At 43.6% G+C, this 16,430-nt stretch overlaps 1 protein-coding gene across 3 annotated transcripts in view; it reads right to left on the bottom strand.

Moving 5' to 3' along the window:
• The window catches only part of PDGFD (platelet derived growth factor D), a 221,024-nt gene that overhangs the window by 89,143 nt on the left and 115,451 nt on the right, over positions 1-16,430 (bottom strand). The window lies entirely within an intron of this gene.

Genomic DNA, 16,430 nt, shown 5'->3' with positions numbered 1-16,430 from the left:
AACAAGTGAGGGAAATCCAGAATATTCTGAAAGCAAGATACTTGTGCGCATTTTCCTAGACGGAGGCAGTACAGGAAAAGGGGAGCAATCAGGCCATCTGTTGACCGAGTTGGTTCATCTGCAGTGTTGAAGCCCGGATTCACAAACCGTGCAGGCAAACCCCCCGACCTGTGCCCCTGCTAGGCTGCCTCTGTGAACTACAATGTTTTCTGTGGGGACAGGGGGTCTGTCCAACTCCCATGATACCCCGCGGGGCTCCCACTTCTCAGGGGTGAGAGCAGTGTCTGCACCGCATAGCTGGGGCCCTGGCCCTCACACACCTGTCTGCTCTCATATCCCCTTCTCTGCCTCCCTCTTATGCCCCAGTGAATGGATTCATCCTGAAACTCCACCACATAGAGCAGTGCCTGGCATGACATGAGGCCCATTATAACTTACACCGATTTAACCATAAACCATCAACAGTTACTTAGCATTTATTATTTTGTGCAAAGTACAACGATACAGGTTATGGGGCATAAGTACAAAAAAAAATCATAAACCCTAACAAAGCAAGGTACAGAGATGGAAAATCAAAATGCATTTCATCCTGAATGCCAACTCCAAAAACGTACGTGACTTTCCCTGGAGCAGTGCACCGAGAATCACGTTTCTGAGACCGCTGTGTGCCCTGGGGACAGAGCCTCAGGACAATTATGATCAATCCTGAGCACTGAGTGAGGTAAGTGGCTATTCACACCTGTTCTATCTGCTACCCTTACTGTAAAAGGGCTAATATGAATGAGTTTTTTTTTTTTTAAAGGTGTGTTTGAATGGACTGTTTGATACTCCTTTCTAGCTGTGTGTCTTTGGGAAAAATCATCGATTCTGGGAGGCATTTTCTTCATCTGCAAAACAGTGATAACATTGGCTTTCCTGTGGGAGGGTTACAAAACTCCCCTAACCTCCTTAATAAAAGTGGAATGCTTTTCAAAATCTAGAGCAGAAATAAGAGACGTCACGTAATGAAGCAGATGTGCAGAAAAATAACACAAAGGGGTAAATGAGCAATGAATTTTAGCAGCAAACATTTCAGGAGTTCAGAAATGTGAGGCAGTTTTGGAGGCCGATTTATTGCTTCGGAGAGAAGAAGTAACATATGTAATAAAATGTAGACACGGAGACATACGCTTAAATATTTTATATTTGGCTTTCCTTGACTATTTCTAGAAATGTTAGGCCCTGAAGCTATTTCATTAATTTTTTTTCTAATAAGTTTGACATGACTGTGACTGTGCACTGAAAACATAAATCCCACAAAATGTGACACGATCTTATCCATTCAGTGTGCCAAAGATATTACTCATAATTTATTGATAGCTCCTAAATGAAAATAAAAAATGGAAAATATGTTCCAATCTAGCAAGAAGGAGATAATATGGATGCCAAAACAGAAAGGTATTAATAATTATTTTATTCTGCCACCGCTATAATTTGATAGGTACCTTGTACACATCAGGGAACATGATAAATTGTTTCTAAAGTATATTGAAAAGGCGATGGAAGACATATTTTTCTATTTAAATCCAAGGGAACAACTATATTTTAAGAGTACGGAGCAGGATATGGTCATATTTCGTAGTCCATTCTTCCTGTGCCTTTACATAAGTGCCGAGTTTGATATCTATCCTAATATTACAATATTCCCTGTGTGGATCTATACTACTAATGGAACAGTTTCAAATAGACAAGACCGTTAATACGAATATAAAGGTATTGAATTCGTTACGGTTTAACTTCAGTTCTGGGGATTTACGTATAAACGAGAATTAGTGGAAGAATTGAAATATTGGATTAAGGTATCCATTTTTCTAGACAAGTTCCAGGGTAAGGCTACTTAAAATGCCATGTAATGAGTAGCTTGGGCCAGGTTGACAATCAGAATATAGATTCCTTCGTCAAAAACTTCTTGCTACAATAAACAATACCAGTAGACTAATAGTGCACATAGGGTCAGAGTTAATCTACATTTGGCACAAGTTCCTTATCTTATTGTGGACGAACAGCAAAGGATTTCTGGGAATGAGAGCAGGTCCGTGGCTCACATTGAGTTTCCTAAAGAAAACTAGAAACGGATTGATTCTCTTCGGTCTGACCTACTGAATCACGAGCGTTAGTAAGAAGTATTCTAGAGCCTCCTTGCATAGCAGTGTTTTGGGAGAGAAAAGGGCACTGGGGTCGATTCTTAAGTGCGTTACGGTTACTATCGTTTCACTTATTCACCCTCCTACAGGGTCCTCCATATTTGCCATATGGCTTTCTAGCAGCCCCCCTAGAGTCATCCACTTCATTCTCCTACCCTGGTGAGGCTGGGCTTGGGAATTCAAACGGATTGAGACGACAGAACACAGGAGGAAGTGCTGACGGGCCAACTCTGAGCCTAGACCTTAGGGGTCCCCCTATGACTCTATACAACACTCCTGTGCTTCTTTATTGCCATTAAAAGCACATGTATCGGGCAGCCTATTAGGACAAACATGGGAGACACACGGAGCAGATGTGGATCGAACCTAACGCAGAAGGCAACACTGCACAAGCCCAGTCTAAGTCTGTCAAAGCCACTTGACCCCAGACACATGAGAATAAGTCAAGCCACTTAGTTTTGGGATGGCTGTTACACAGCTTATTCTTCAAATAGCTAACAAATACATGTATGTAGGGAACCTTCCAAGGTCAGGAGGGCTGCTGAGATGGACAGTGTTGGAGAAGCTATGGTCACACACTGGGTCTGAGCATGGTGGAAGAGGGGTGAGTAACTAAGTGTATGAGCAGTGCAGACAAAGTACAGAGTCCTGACCAGGGCTCTGATACAAGGGAGAGAGCATCCTTCCTTATTTTCTTCCCCACTTAATGTAGCAAAAAACAAAAACAGAATGTAATACACAAAGACCAGAAATTTGTTAAAGAGGAACGTTGCAAACTAGGATAGAACAGATTTTAACCATTAACTAAAGAGGCAGAATTTGTATTGTATTGTATTGTATTGTATTGTATTGTATTGTATTGTATCCTAATGTTTATTTATATTTGAGAGAGAGGGAGCAAGCAAGAGAGGGGCAGACAGCGGGAGACAAAGAATCCGAAGCAGGCTCCAGGCTCTGGGCTGTCCGCACAGAGCCCGATGCAGGGCTTGAACCCAGGAACCGCGAGATCATGACCTGAGCCGAAGCTGGACGTTTAACCGACTGAGCCCCATGAGGGGGCGTTTTATGCTAATAGTAGAATACATGTAGGCTGACATGAATAAACCTGCAGACTCAGTTTGTCTTCTTAAAACAGTCAGGCTACATTCAAAGTGGAGTTCTTATCCCATGGTGTGGACCCAACTGATTTACTACTATTCTTAGTATTTTCAAGTTCTAACTTAATGGATCCCATCAGGATAGTGTTCAAGACTGACATCTGGACAAGACAGCTACGCTAAGTTCTGTGGCTTTTGAGAACAGACTGGACAAAAGGACTGCTTACAGAATAATGTTTTCCCAATTACTGTTCAGGGTGTGACAGTACAATAACTGTACTTTCTACGTCACTATCAAAGCACGGCTCTTACCCGTCTGAGGTCCTCAATTTCCCAAAACGCTTGGTTCCCTCCACACTGTGAGGAAGGAGAAAATCTGACCTTGACATTTACAACAATGAAAGTAAGATCATATTTTATCCTGGTTTCTGTTTGTAGAGTGTCAAGGCAAAATGCAGCGTATACATCTGAACCTTAACAAACTTTTAAATTTAGGTATGTCCACACACACTAAGTTTGTAGGACACTTTGTTGTTTTGTTAAATTTTCCTGGATACTATTGGCGTAATAATTATAGAAGAATGTAAAAACTGCTTTTATTTTTTCAAAGGTCCATTGGTAGGTACCTCCAGTTGGTCAAAAATGAAAACAATGACTCTAGCCCGAAGTAACAAAACGCGCCCACCGACTTTTGATTTAGCAGCCTTAATGAAGTGGCTACAGCCATTCCAGGGGGAATCCCTGGGGTGAAACGTTCCACTTTGGATAGCTTTGTATACAATCAAAAATCTGCCACAACTATGGCCTTGAATATCTTGGAATAAGGTATAATGAAATACCCAGGATCTAGTAAATAACAGTAACAAGATGATCGATAAATATGTCTTCTGAGCAGCGATTTACACCTTTCTAAACTGCAAAGTTCTTCGCCCCAGTCCGTTTCAGACAGAATGTCAGCCATTCTGGCTTTGCAGGAGGCTCTTGGCCTCAAGAAATTCAATCTTCCTTTTGCAGTTAAGGCCAAGTCCTTGCAACTCACTCAATTCAGCAAAGACAGACTCAAACTATCATTCTACAAATGCCCCTACCTACTGAGCGACATTTGAGACGTGTTGATTTTGAGTACAAGGGGAAAAAGGATGGCATTGACTCTTCTTATCAATACTTCTTGCTTTTTTGTTTAAAAAAAAAGTACACTATTGATCCGTTCTTAGTAAACTTTGCATTTCTCCTAATGTCTACTCTTAGTCATGTAAAGATAACCCGCTGTTAACAAATGTCACCTATAGGGGCGCCTGGGTGGCTTAGTGGGTTAAGCGTTCGACTTCAGCTCAGGTCATGATCTCCCGGTTCGTGGGTTCGAGCCCTGCATCGGGCTCTGTGCTGACAGCTCCTGGAGGCTGCTTCAGATTCTGTGTCTCCCTCTCTCTCTGCCCCTCCCTCACTCGTACTCTGTCTCTCAAAAATAAATAAACATTAAAAATTAAAAAAAAAAAAAGATAGAAATGTCACCTATCTTTTCCATGAAACAAAGGCCAAAGTAAATGTGACCTTCAGATGTGCTATGCAGAGGCTTAGCATTTCCCTTCCAACAACGGGCTGGTATTACAGCCACCGTGAACTCTCCAGGGGAATTCTACAGCTTGGCAAAATGCCTATTGTAACTTTCGCATTTGCTGTTGACATTCTTATAGACTATTTCCCTATTACATCTAAAAGTCAAATTTGCAGTGAAATTACCACAACCTGCATCTCTAATATCAGCCATATTTTAATACACAAATACTGATACTGTAAGTAAAAAGTGTGTGCAAAGCTGGGACACTTTGGCTGCGTTAACATGATCTCAAACATCTCTTCAACATCTTTGCTTTTGACAACCTCTTGGAAACTTTCTGTTTTTAAATTTTTTTAAATATTTATTTATTTTGAGAGAGAGAGAGAGAGAGCACGCGAGCGCACATGCACACAACTGGGGGAGGGGCAGAGAGAGAGGGAGACAGAGAGTCTGAAGCAGGCTCCAGGCTCTGAGCTGTCGGCATAGAGCCTGATGCAGGGCTCCAACTCACGAACCATGAGATCACGACCTGAGCCGAAGTCGGACACTTTACCGGCTGAGCCACCCAGGCGCCCCGACAACCTCTTAGAAACGTAAACGTATGTCATACAGGTCGTATTAACTAAGGCTGTGAGGGAAGAAATATCACTTATGAGTGAAGACGGGCTTTCCTTTGAGTCCCTAGTGAACAAAAAGGTCTTACAAAATGCACATTTTGGCAGTCTCAAGAAGTAGTTGTCACCTTGGGCTGTAAGTTAGGATGATCAAATAGGCAACTCAAAGGATTAAAATCTCCAAGTATACGCTTAAGAACACATCTCAGCGTGGCGATGGCACGGCAAAAGAATGAAACAAAATTACCTGTCAGGCCCCTGTTCTCGCCACCTTTCACATGTAAAACAAATTGGCCATGGAATAGGATTTTTTTTTCAAAGCACCACAATAAGTCGACTGAATTGCATACAAAGAACGGATATTTAAGTCAGTGTCTAATGTTTTGCTAATATTGTCAAAACAATGAGAGATGAACATAAGGCTTCTGTCAAAAATGTGCATACAAATGACTTATTTGCACATATAAGTGTCAAATCTGTATAATCTGTGCTTGAAGAACTGATCTCAAGACGTTGTGGGCAGAATGGGGAGCACATCCTTAACCAAGGATCATACCATGATTGATGCTTTAAAATAAGCCCCCAGTCAATGCCAAGTGGATTTCTCAGAAGTCAACGGGATAGCAACACGGAGAGCCTTTAAAATGTAAAAGCATCTATGCACAGTACCAGAAGTGTGCAAGGAGGGAACTGAACCTTGTTATATCCAAAGTCCACGCCCTTCAGACTTAGGTCAAACTGCCTGCCAGCCACATTTGGTTATATATTGTAATTATAAAATACATTAAACTCTAAGAGTTAGGACGGGGCACTTCCGAATCCGAATCGGTCAATTCAGAGCATCGGTTGAAAACACTGTCACAGAACACAGAGAATTCATAAAAGCCACCTTGAACCCAGAGCCAGGTCTCAAGGCCCTGCCCGGATGGTGTGAGGCATAAGTCCACTGCCTTTTTGTAAAATCAACATGAGCCCTGAGACCCCAGAAGTCCTTTGAGGACAGCACCCGTAGCACGATACTAAATACGGGACTGGCCCTAATGGTTTTTGGGCGGGGGCTGTGCCCTGAGATACAGACGACGTGCAGGTTATCTTCATTCGGGGGCTCGTTGCAGGGGGCGCAGCTGAGGAAGTCGATAAACTGAGACCAAGCAGGAGAAGGCGTAGCTCAAGGTCGCTGTGAGCACCCACATTTCAGCCCCCCGCACCCGGAGGAGCCACCCAGAACGGCCTTCAGAACGGCCCCCCAGACAGACAGGGAAGCCGGGCCGCGTGTCCCCCAAATCACGTCTTGCACGACCTGAGGCTTCTGTGCGTCCAGGCTGACGAGGGAGGCCAAGGCACACGGTGCCAAGTGTGGGAAGATGTCAGCACTTCCGGGAACACAAGCGTGGGCCCAGGGGGCACAGATGGGGAGCAACAGGGTCTGCTTCCCAAGCACATCACACAATCTCAGCCTGGCGTTCGGCTGTCAAGGCAGGAGGAACTGTTCTAGCCGCTGGGAAGCAGAGGTGAGGTCTTTCTGAACCTGCTTTCTTCTGTCGCCCTTTGCTCTGGGACCCATCCTTATCCACAGACGCCCCTGAGGCCCCGTGCCCTTCTGCCCCACATGCCAGTACAGCAGGGGAGGAGGCCAGGCCTGCCGCTGCCCCTGTCATCTCCAAGGTCACCCCCCCTGCTCCATGCCCGAGGCTGTCCACCACCTTCTCCTGACCCGCACCCAACTGGACATGCCCATCAGGATGCCATCACATGTGCGGATCTCCGCATGCCTCTTGCCCTCTGATTTTGACTCTACCCCCCTGCATCCTCAAAGGAAGCTGTCCCCTGGCCGTACCTCAGAGCCTCAGACACAGAGGTGTCTTCCAATGGCATCCAAGGTGACCGAATCTTGCCCCTCCAGCACTGGCGACGGAGGGAGAAGAAGAGTAGAAATTCTGTTGGTATTTATTTTAACAGATCCATTTAAAAAAGTGAGAGTGTGATCAAAGTCATTTTTGTTTTTTAAGTAATGAGGTTCACCATCAAAAAGGTTTGAAGGTCCTTCTCCGAGAGACTGGATGTGTTGACCAACAGCCACGGGACCAACGACCCCTGTCAACACACTGGTTCTTCAAGGGAACCTTCAGAGGCTGCTATAAACCACGCCATGGAGCCCCCAGGCTTGCAACCCCGTGGCCTCATGGTTACACGGGCCAGTGCTAATGACTCTGGGCTTTCACGCCAAGGGTTTCACTTCCTCAGCTGCGTAATTTGGGTATTTGGTTTTTGGGGTTTTTAAAAAAAAATTTTTTTTTCAACGTTTATTTATTTTTGGGACAGAGAGAGACAGAGCATGAACGGGGGAGGGGCAGAGAGAGAGGGAGACACAGAATCGGAAACAGGCTCCAGGCTCTGAGCCATCAGCCCAGAGCCTGACGCGGGGCTCGAACTCATGGACCGCGAGATCGTGACCTGGCTGAAGTCAGACGCTTAACTGACTGCGCCACCCAGGCGCCCCTTGGGTTTTTTTTTAAAGGTCTTTGAGGAAGGTGTCCTACAGAAAGAGGCTCACTCACTGTCCCATCTAACACATACCTGCCGACAACAGGGATTCTAAATCATACTTTTGGGGAAAGACAACACTTACATTCTCAGCATCAACCTCAACCCTTTGGTTGCACATGACGTAAGCATTACTCACCTTATTTACTATGCAACACTTTTTCACTCCTAATTAGGGCGGATGGATTGTCTTTACACTATGTTCTGTCTGCTTAATAATCCTGTAAACACGTTATGAGCAAGGACTTTGTTGTTGACTTTCTTTAACCTACAAGAACACCCTGCAGATGGCTATGGTTAAAAATGACACTGAACAAATGGTTGAAATAATGCACTATTAAATGATTTTCTTAGCCAACCTTTGAAGCACACTTCCTGGTTTTCAAACAGGTTGGTGATCAAGTCTTGCTACCATCTCGGGGAGCCCAGAGTTCAAGGCCCAAGGGAGTAGGGATGGCTTTAAAGACCCAATGGCATCTGATCCGCGTCAAGAAGGGGCTAAAATTAACGTACTTATTTCCTTCGGGATTTATAACCTGCATCATCTCTTCTGACTTTTCCAGGTTGTTAATTACTGTTACTACTCATACGAAAAAACAGTAACTTACTTCAGTGGAGTGTTTTTCTATTTACAAGACAAATTCAAATTATCCATGAAGTCCATACCAAAATCCTATGCAAAAGAGATTATCATCACCATCCCCATTTTACAGAAGGGGATTATGAAGCTCAGAGAAATTAACGCTTTGTCCAAGGGCATTCAGATAATAAGTGACACATTCAGGGAACTTAAACCCTATTTTTATGACTTCAAAGCTACAACAGGCTTTTGCGGCACCTGGGTGGCTCAGTTGGTTAAGCGTCCGACTTTGGCTCAGGTCATAATCTCACAGTCCGTGGGTCCAAGCCCCAGGTCGAACCCAACACAGGGCTCTGTGATGATGGCTTGGGGCTTGGAGCCTGCTTCAGATTCTGTGTCTCCCTCTGTCTGCCTCTCCCTGCTTGCACTCTCTCTCTCTCTCTCTCAAAAATAAATAAACATGAAAACATTTTTTTTTTAAAAAGCTACAACAGGCTTTCTGTCTTACTGATCTGTATATCTTAACCAGTGCACGTGCATGCGCGTGTGTGTGTGGGTATGTGAGAGAGGGGGAGAGAGAGAGAGAGAGAGACTGTTTTCCAGAACTGCAGGTACAAAACACTGTTGTTTTATGTAAGGATAGAATAACATACCTTAATTAAATTTTTATACTAGTTTTTGAAGATGCCTGTGTTTTGTTGATTTTCTTTTTGGTCACAGAGGGAAGAATGAGTCAATATTTTCAAAGAACAAAACTCACAGCTCTTTTTAAGAAATGATTCACTTAGAGCCTATTTTATTAAAAGTAGAGCATGGCTTTTTCCCCTCTAATTGAGGTATTCTGTATCTAGGATGGTCACAGTTATCCTAAATGAAAAGCCCATACTGTAAGGGAATGCTCTCACCTAGGACTCTGAAAGGGAAGAGGGAACCACGGTTAATTGCGGGGCAGATGTGCTGCACATCCATCCCAACAACACAAATCACACTCCTACACGAGGCCATCACTGGTTTTGTTGTTGGTGGTGTGTGTGTGTGTGTGTGTGTGTGAGGTTGTTGGCTGCAAATTCAAGAGACGATGATCCTGTTTGCTTTAAACTTTTCTAAAAAGTAGTCTCAGATACTATTTTAATATCCGAAACCATGACTACAGCGCGGCTCCACATTTTAATTTTAATTCAATGCCAGTTTATCTCATGTTGCATAAGCAGTAATTTACGAGTTATCCTTAGAACATTTGGTCCCGTGTCTCTTAGCCACAGGCACGAAGGGTCCAGCACAACTCTCAAGTCTACATGAAAAACATTGCAGTAAGAACCTAAGATAAAACCAAGACTTTATTCAAAATGAACAGCGCCTTAAGTTGTTTTGAAGAAAAACGAGTTAATACTGAAAAATAAAAGTTTTTGTCAGGGTTGCCTAGACATTTCTGTTCCATTTCATTTACAGTTTGTAAAGAAAAAAAAAAATCAACGATCGTATCTTCTTTGTCTTCAACATCAGAAATGGGGCGTCTGGTTTTGAAAGCCAGGGTACCTAAGTACTCTGGTTAGCTCCTGTCCTCCAGAGGTCACCGGAAAGAGGCTACTTACATTCTGTGTGTACCCAGCACTGAAATGTTTCACCAGTACGTCAGTAAACAAGCGCATATCGGCAGTGAAGCCCATTTTATGAGCTGAGTGGAACAGAATATTCCTAAGTGGAACGCAAACGTGGAACAGGACAGGCAGGGGCGGCTCCATGTCTCAGCGTAGAGAGAGAGCCCACGGAGATGCTAACACGCCCAAACCTTTCTAATAGTAAGAAGGAAAATGCTCTGTACCTGATGCCATTGAGATAGCCTAAGAAAGAATCCTTGTATCTGGGCTGCGCAATTTAATTTTTCTGAGAAAAACAGAAGGTGAGTTGATTTCTCTTTTATTTGCTGTTTTTTTTAATGACGCTTTTGTTTACCAGACTTGTTTCTCATTTTCATGGTTGGCATACAATTAAATCCTATTGACAGATGGGATTCAGCCATGCTAATTACCATGGTGATCAATTAACTCGGCTGCTGTTTGGAATAGAAAAAGCTACATAAACAACAATCTGGAAATTCTGTCTTTTATGAGACCACTGTAGAGACATCACCTATGATGCATACACTTCATGAAATATCCAATTGACCATGTTATGGTGGCACAAGTGGCTTTTGTATTTATTGCAGATCTTCTCGCTCTAGCTTTGTCCCATCAGAAAACCAGCATACATCCTGCTGCAAAGATGGGTGGACCCAAAGTGTCAGCTTAAATAAAGTGACTTGCCACATAACTAGCTTTTGAGGTGGCATGGCCGGTGGCTAGAGCCATCAGATCCTTCGTGTTTGGTAGGACTGCGTGCCATTACTTCGTGCCCTACAGTGAGAAGTCTCCTGCGTCAGGGCTAAATGTGTATGGACAATGTAAACACTGGTTACTTTCAGAAAGTTCTGCATCAGCTTACCAATATGCGCGTAGTTCCGTCAACACTTTTAAATTACAGGATGATATGCACCAGTTATATGCGTTTATATAAACATACACTAAAAGCACCCACCCCAGAAAGACTTTTGGATACTCCTGAGTTAGGCTCTACCCATTTTCTAATAAAATATCTGCACAGGCTGGGGAGTAACGTAAGCTAAGACGGATGGACAACGCCATGCCGAAGACTGGAAGGAATCTTTCCCTAACTATAAACCAGACGAAGTGAACTGAGAAAAACACCCACGCAGATTTCAACCCAGGCACCACCTAAGCTCCTCCTCATGGAGCTTCGACTGCCCCTTCCCCAGCAAGGCTTGGGACCGGAAGGAAGCACGGGTGTCTATTCTGCGTGCGGATGCTGGGGACAGGGAGACTACTGGTCCCTCCCTACACCAATCCTACCACCCACAGCACCTACAAGGACAACGGTGAACAGTAAGATGTGTGCGTGAGGAGAAAGGAGTCAAGTGAGTGCTGTGATACCTCAAGGAAAGGACTGTCCCTCCAAACCCAGGCAGGAAAAACTTCACCATGACCAAATCCTTCTTCCGGACCCAATGTCATTGCGCTTTCTGCAGTGAGCCTTTGGGCACAGTCCTATCCACGTCCAGCACAACCACCCAACAAGGAACCTTGATCGCTTCCAAGCAAGGTGCCTATGTGTGTCTTCTCTCTCCTACTAGGTATCTTGTTCTTTGAAAGAAGAAAGCGACTCCTACTCATCCGTCTGTCCCGGAAGCCACCAGCCCAGTGACTTGCTTATAGAGCGTGGCCATGACATCTTCATTGTGAAAAATGATTAACGTGTTTACGAGCTCATCTCCAAATGGCGTGTAAACTTAACGAACACGTAAATAATAAACAAGTCTGTAGCTTTCCAAATACATACACTTCTGGGCAATTAATGGGACAAGACACTGCCAAAGATTTCCCACCATGAATGACTCTACAGGAAGAACAAAGAGGAAGAGTAGAGAAGTCACAAGTAAATCAGAACTAAAAACAAACAAAAAAAAACACACAACCAAAAAACCCAATACGAGTAGTGGGTTCAGGCCTTAGCAGCATGCTCCTAACAGCAGTAGGAAAGGACTCATGAAGATCCAGGATGCTGGTGCCAATGCGATGTGGACTCTTGTCCAATCTGTGGCTGCTTCCCCATTCATTCCAGCACTTTCGCTTATACATCATGATGGAGGCCCTTTGTTAGGAATTTGGGAGGGTTCACAGTTGAGTAAGACAGGTGATGCACAAACATCTCACACAGTAGTTTTAATGAAATAGAGATACAATTTTTAAAATAAAAGTTTAAAAAATGCTAACTCTTGGCTGTCCCCTAGCTGATATTTGGTCAAATGTATGCCATTGTTCTCCGAACTTGAGGAGTACGCTCAGAAGCATACTGTCTTTTCTACCAACTACCATAGAAAAGACAGACACCTAGAAAATGTTTACGAAAGAACACTGTGTTGATTGAATATTAACACCACACGAGCGAAAAATTATTTTCTCATTTTCAGGATAACACATAATTACCTAAATGTAATGAGGAATGACGATGCTAGTGTTAATATTTTGACGAAGAAAATTTATGTTTGAGTTATTATGGTGTATTTGAACTTATGAATAGATCACGATGCTATTTCTAAACTACAGTGTTTTTGAAATGTGCTGATGACAAGTTTGCTCTAAAAGAGTAAACATTTAAAAAGGTTTGAATGATTTTCCCCAATCACAGCTCAAATGAAAACATCTTAAGGCTCTATTATCATTACTGTTACTATTTTGTGTAACTTGGTCATTCTCCATTGAGCAAGAATTTTTAAATGGAAACGTTCTTTTTCTAGTTAAGTTTCTAGAAAGTTAAGAAACGAGTATCAACCCACGAAATCGTAAGTTGTTTTCATCCTGTCTTTATTACCTTAAATTTATTTACTCTGTAAGTGTTTCTCTCACAAATTACAAGTGATCTTCAGACGTTCAGTAATAAGGTGTGCATCCTACAGATCTGAGTTAATTTTTAAATGATTAAGACAGTGAAGGGATCATACGGCACAAAATTATAGCAGCAAACTTTCTTAAAAATAAGTAAATCACATGTATATTTAGATTTGGGAAGTCTATATTTTGAAGCAGCCAAAAGCTATCAAGACACTGTGTTATTCTCAACATGCAATATATACTTAAAACATATTTCTTACGATTAAATGTTAAAACAGTAATCTATAAAATAAAGCAATGATACAACGTGCCATAAAAGTGCTCCCTGCTGGAAAATTGTATATCTTTTTAATTGCACATTCTAAGTGATGGAGAACATGTCCTCACTACATGTGCACTTGCTCTCTCCTCACACGTGTATATTTGTGCAGTGCGGGTCTTCTGTCCATATTCTGTCTCCTCACAATAAAGAAAAACACCAGCTGAGTTGCCAGCACGTTGATACAGACTATGTTCTCAGGTCTCATGAGTTTCTTCAATTACGTACCTGTTTATACATTTACGTTAGAAGTCTTATCACGGTGTTTAAGCCTCAAAGATGGGCAATGCTAAACCTCTCAAATGGGAAACCTTCCAACGTACGAATAAAAGCCTGAAGTTCCATCGGAGTACTGTTAATGTGTGTACCGAACAATTATCTGAGGAAATAAATGTTGTTCATTTGTGACAATTTATTGTATTATTGTAAAGCAAATGGAAGAATAGTAAGAAAATTAGTGGTTTAACCTCTGAATCAGCTTTGAAAATTCTGCATCTTTCCCAAGTTGCTTTGAGAATTTCAAGGAACAATTGCCCTGTCTGAATAAGTACTTTACTTTTAAAGTGATACCAGGCACATATTTCAAGCAAGGAATCCAAACACAGCAAGCTGATATGTGTGCTTAATGTGGTTTAATTATTATATATGCTACATACTAGACATTTACGAAGCTACTCCTTTTTCACAAAAAGACGTCTGCTCTGTAACGAGCAAGACATAGCGCTTTAAACATCAACTGACTTCACTAAGTGACACCATAATTATCTGGATTTTTTACTGCATTAAGGTTTTATCAAGAGGCAAATTATAAAGGGAATTGTTGTGGATTTATTCCAAAAAATAAGCTGGGGGCTGTTTAGTGGGCTGGCCTGAAATCAGCATCATCTTTTCTATTTTCTGGGTATTTAGGCTGTACCAGGAGAATCGATTTTCTGAGTGATCGCCCTGAGACCTTGTAGGGAGTCTCACTTATCAAAGGAAGATTCAATTAGGTTCCCATACTGTACTTATGAAAGAAGAGAAGTGAGAGAATGTATTCACGGAAACTCGTCAGGGGAAGTTACAAGAACCCCCAGTTACCTGGATTTGTGCACCTAGAGAATTCAGAGCGCCCGTCATTTCTCACCAGGCTGTGCAACAGGAATTTATGCTGTGGGATCATTTTTATATTTAGGCGTATTTATATAGACTCCCGATGATCCCTGAGTTTATTATACAATCAGAGTAAGTTTGTCATTACAGTTTTGAGGGAAGATAATTACACATATGGTATCTCAAACACCCACGGTGCTGAGAGAAATGAAAGAATCAAACCACATATATGCAGCCCCAGAAGGCTGTGTTTAGCGTTTTAGATTCCAGGCTGCTTGCTTTGCAACAGAGGCGAGGTCTGCATGAGTGGCTGGACTGGAGGACCCCAAGATCCCAGCTAATCCTGACATCCTGTGTGATACTGTGGGGAATGATGACACTGAATTGGCCAGACCTTGAGGGCTTCTTGTTTCCACCGTGTATTCTCAGAAAAGACTACAATAGTAAAAATGGCAATGCAAAATGCCACCAAAAGTAAAGAGTCACAGCAAGCTAACAGAACACACGGCATGAAGGTTAATTATGTTCAGTAACAAAGCAAGGGTAACGTGAACAAAAAGAACGTTAGCTTCTTCTTTTGATGTGAACCCTGGATCCTTGCTGTGCCAAAAAATCAAAAGCTTACTCTGCAAAAATGATCTCGCCCACTGTTTATAAAACACAAAACCCTAGCATTATCTCCCTGACAACCAACCGTCCAAAGCTGGTTGGTAGGACGTAGAATCTGTGCCTTGCTGGCTGGGTCTCACCTTACACTTGTTCTCAAGGTCAGCACGACCAAGGCTGATCTCTGATGACTCACCAGGACATCAACAACTACAGGAGTTTGTGAACTTAACATTTTGAGTCAAAAGGCCATCCCTCTCCACAAAGAGTGGAAAATAGCCCTAAGTAATTCACAATTTTCTACAGGAAAATTACAATGCAAGATTCCACCCCCCCCCCCCCCCCCCCCCCGCAACTGTTACAAAATCCTCCTCATCCTGAAGAGCCGCTCCCTTTCCGGTTAAAGGTGTGAAGGGAGGCCACACACTTCTCAGCCCCCGGTTCTCCACCACGTCCACCCCCACGCGGCTGCCTTTTCGCCACCTTTCTGGAAGCCTTCCCGGCCCGACCCCCTCTCCGCATCCTGCATTTGTTCCCCAGACATTATTCACTCCTCCCGAGTTGTGCGGACTTGTCTGGTGTTTTTTCAACCCGCTGACTTAGCGTGGGTATGTGTGTGTGTGTGTCCACCTACACCCCCCTTTCAAAGACCGCGGGGTCCTCTACGAACACAGTTGTCACTTCACATTATCCCCGGAACTCAGCTTATGCTTCGCACACACTGGGCATTTACTCCACGTTCTGATATGAATGAACAGGTGTGTGGAAAGATAATGACAGTCAGAGCAACGGGTGAGAGGCCATCCTTTCTCCGAGACAAACGAGGCCAAAACAAAACATTTGTGTAGGCTGATGCAATCTGGAACAAACAGTGCAGGTGTTCCGAGAGAACTTGCAATAAAGAGGCGGGGAGGGACAAGGCCGACGATGCAGACTACCTTGTGGTTGGTAAGGACACACACCTGGGAGGCAGGAGTGCCTCACTGAAATACAGACACAAAGAGTGGCATTCAAGGACTTCTCCACGGCCACCGTTGGCCCTGGAGGTCCTGTCTACCCTGACCCAGCGAGCCTCCGCTCAGGCGCCTATGGGAGGGAACGGGCCCCTCTGTCGGAGAGGAAGCCAGAGACGCTCCCAGACAGGCATTCATGACGGGTTTGACTCCAGAACTGATGTCAGGTTGGTTTCCTCGAAGGCGCATCTAGCGCATCCACTGGAGGAAAGGGCCTATTTCTAACCAGGCCTCCATTTGAGAGCCTCCATGTCACCCACGCATTCTGGTGTTTTCCACTCCCCACATCCGACGGGTAGACACGTGCCGTCCATTCTCGTCAGGGAACACTCTTGTTCCCCACAGAGCGGGCTGGAGCCTTCCTCGTATTTGTTCCTTC

This window comes from Acinonyx jubatus, chromosome D1, assembly GCF_027475565.1.
Source record: "Acinonyx jubatus isolate Ajub_Pintada_27869175 chromosome D1, VMU_Ajub_asm_v1.0, whole genome shotgun sequence".
Classification (NCBI taxonomy): domain Eukaryota; kingdom Metazoa; phylum Chordata; class Mammalia; order Carnivora; family Felidae; genus Acinonyx; species Acinonyx jubatus.
This window is presented reverse-complemented; position numbering and strand designations above follow the sequence as displayed.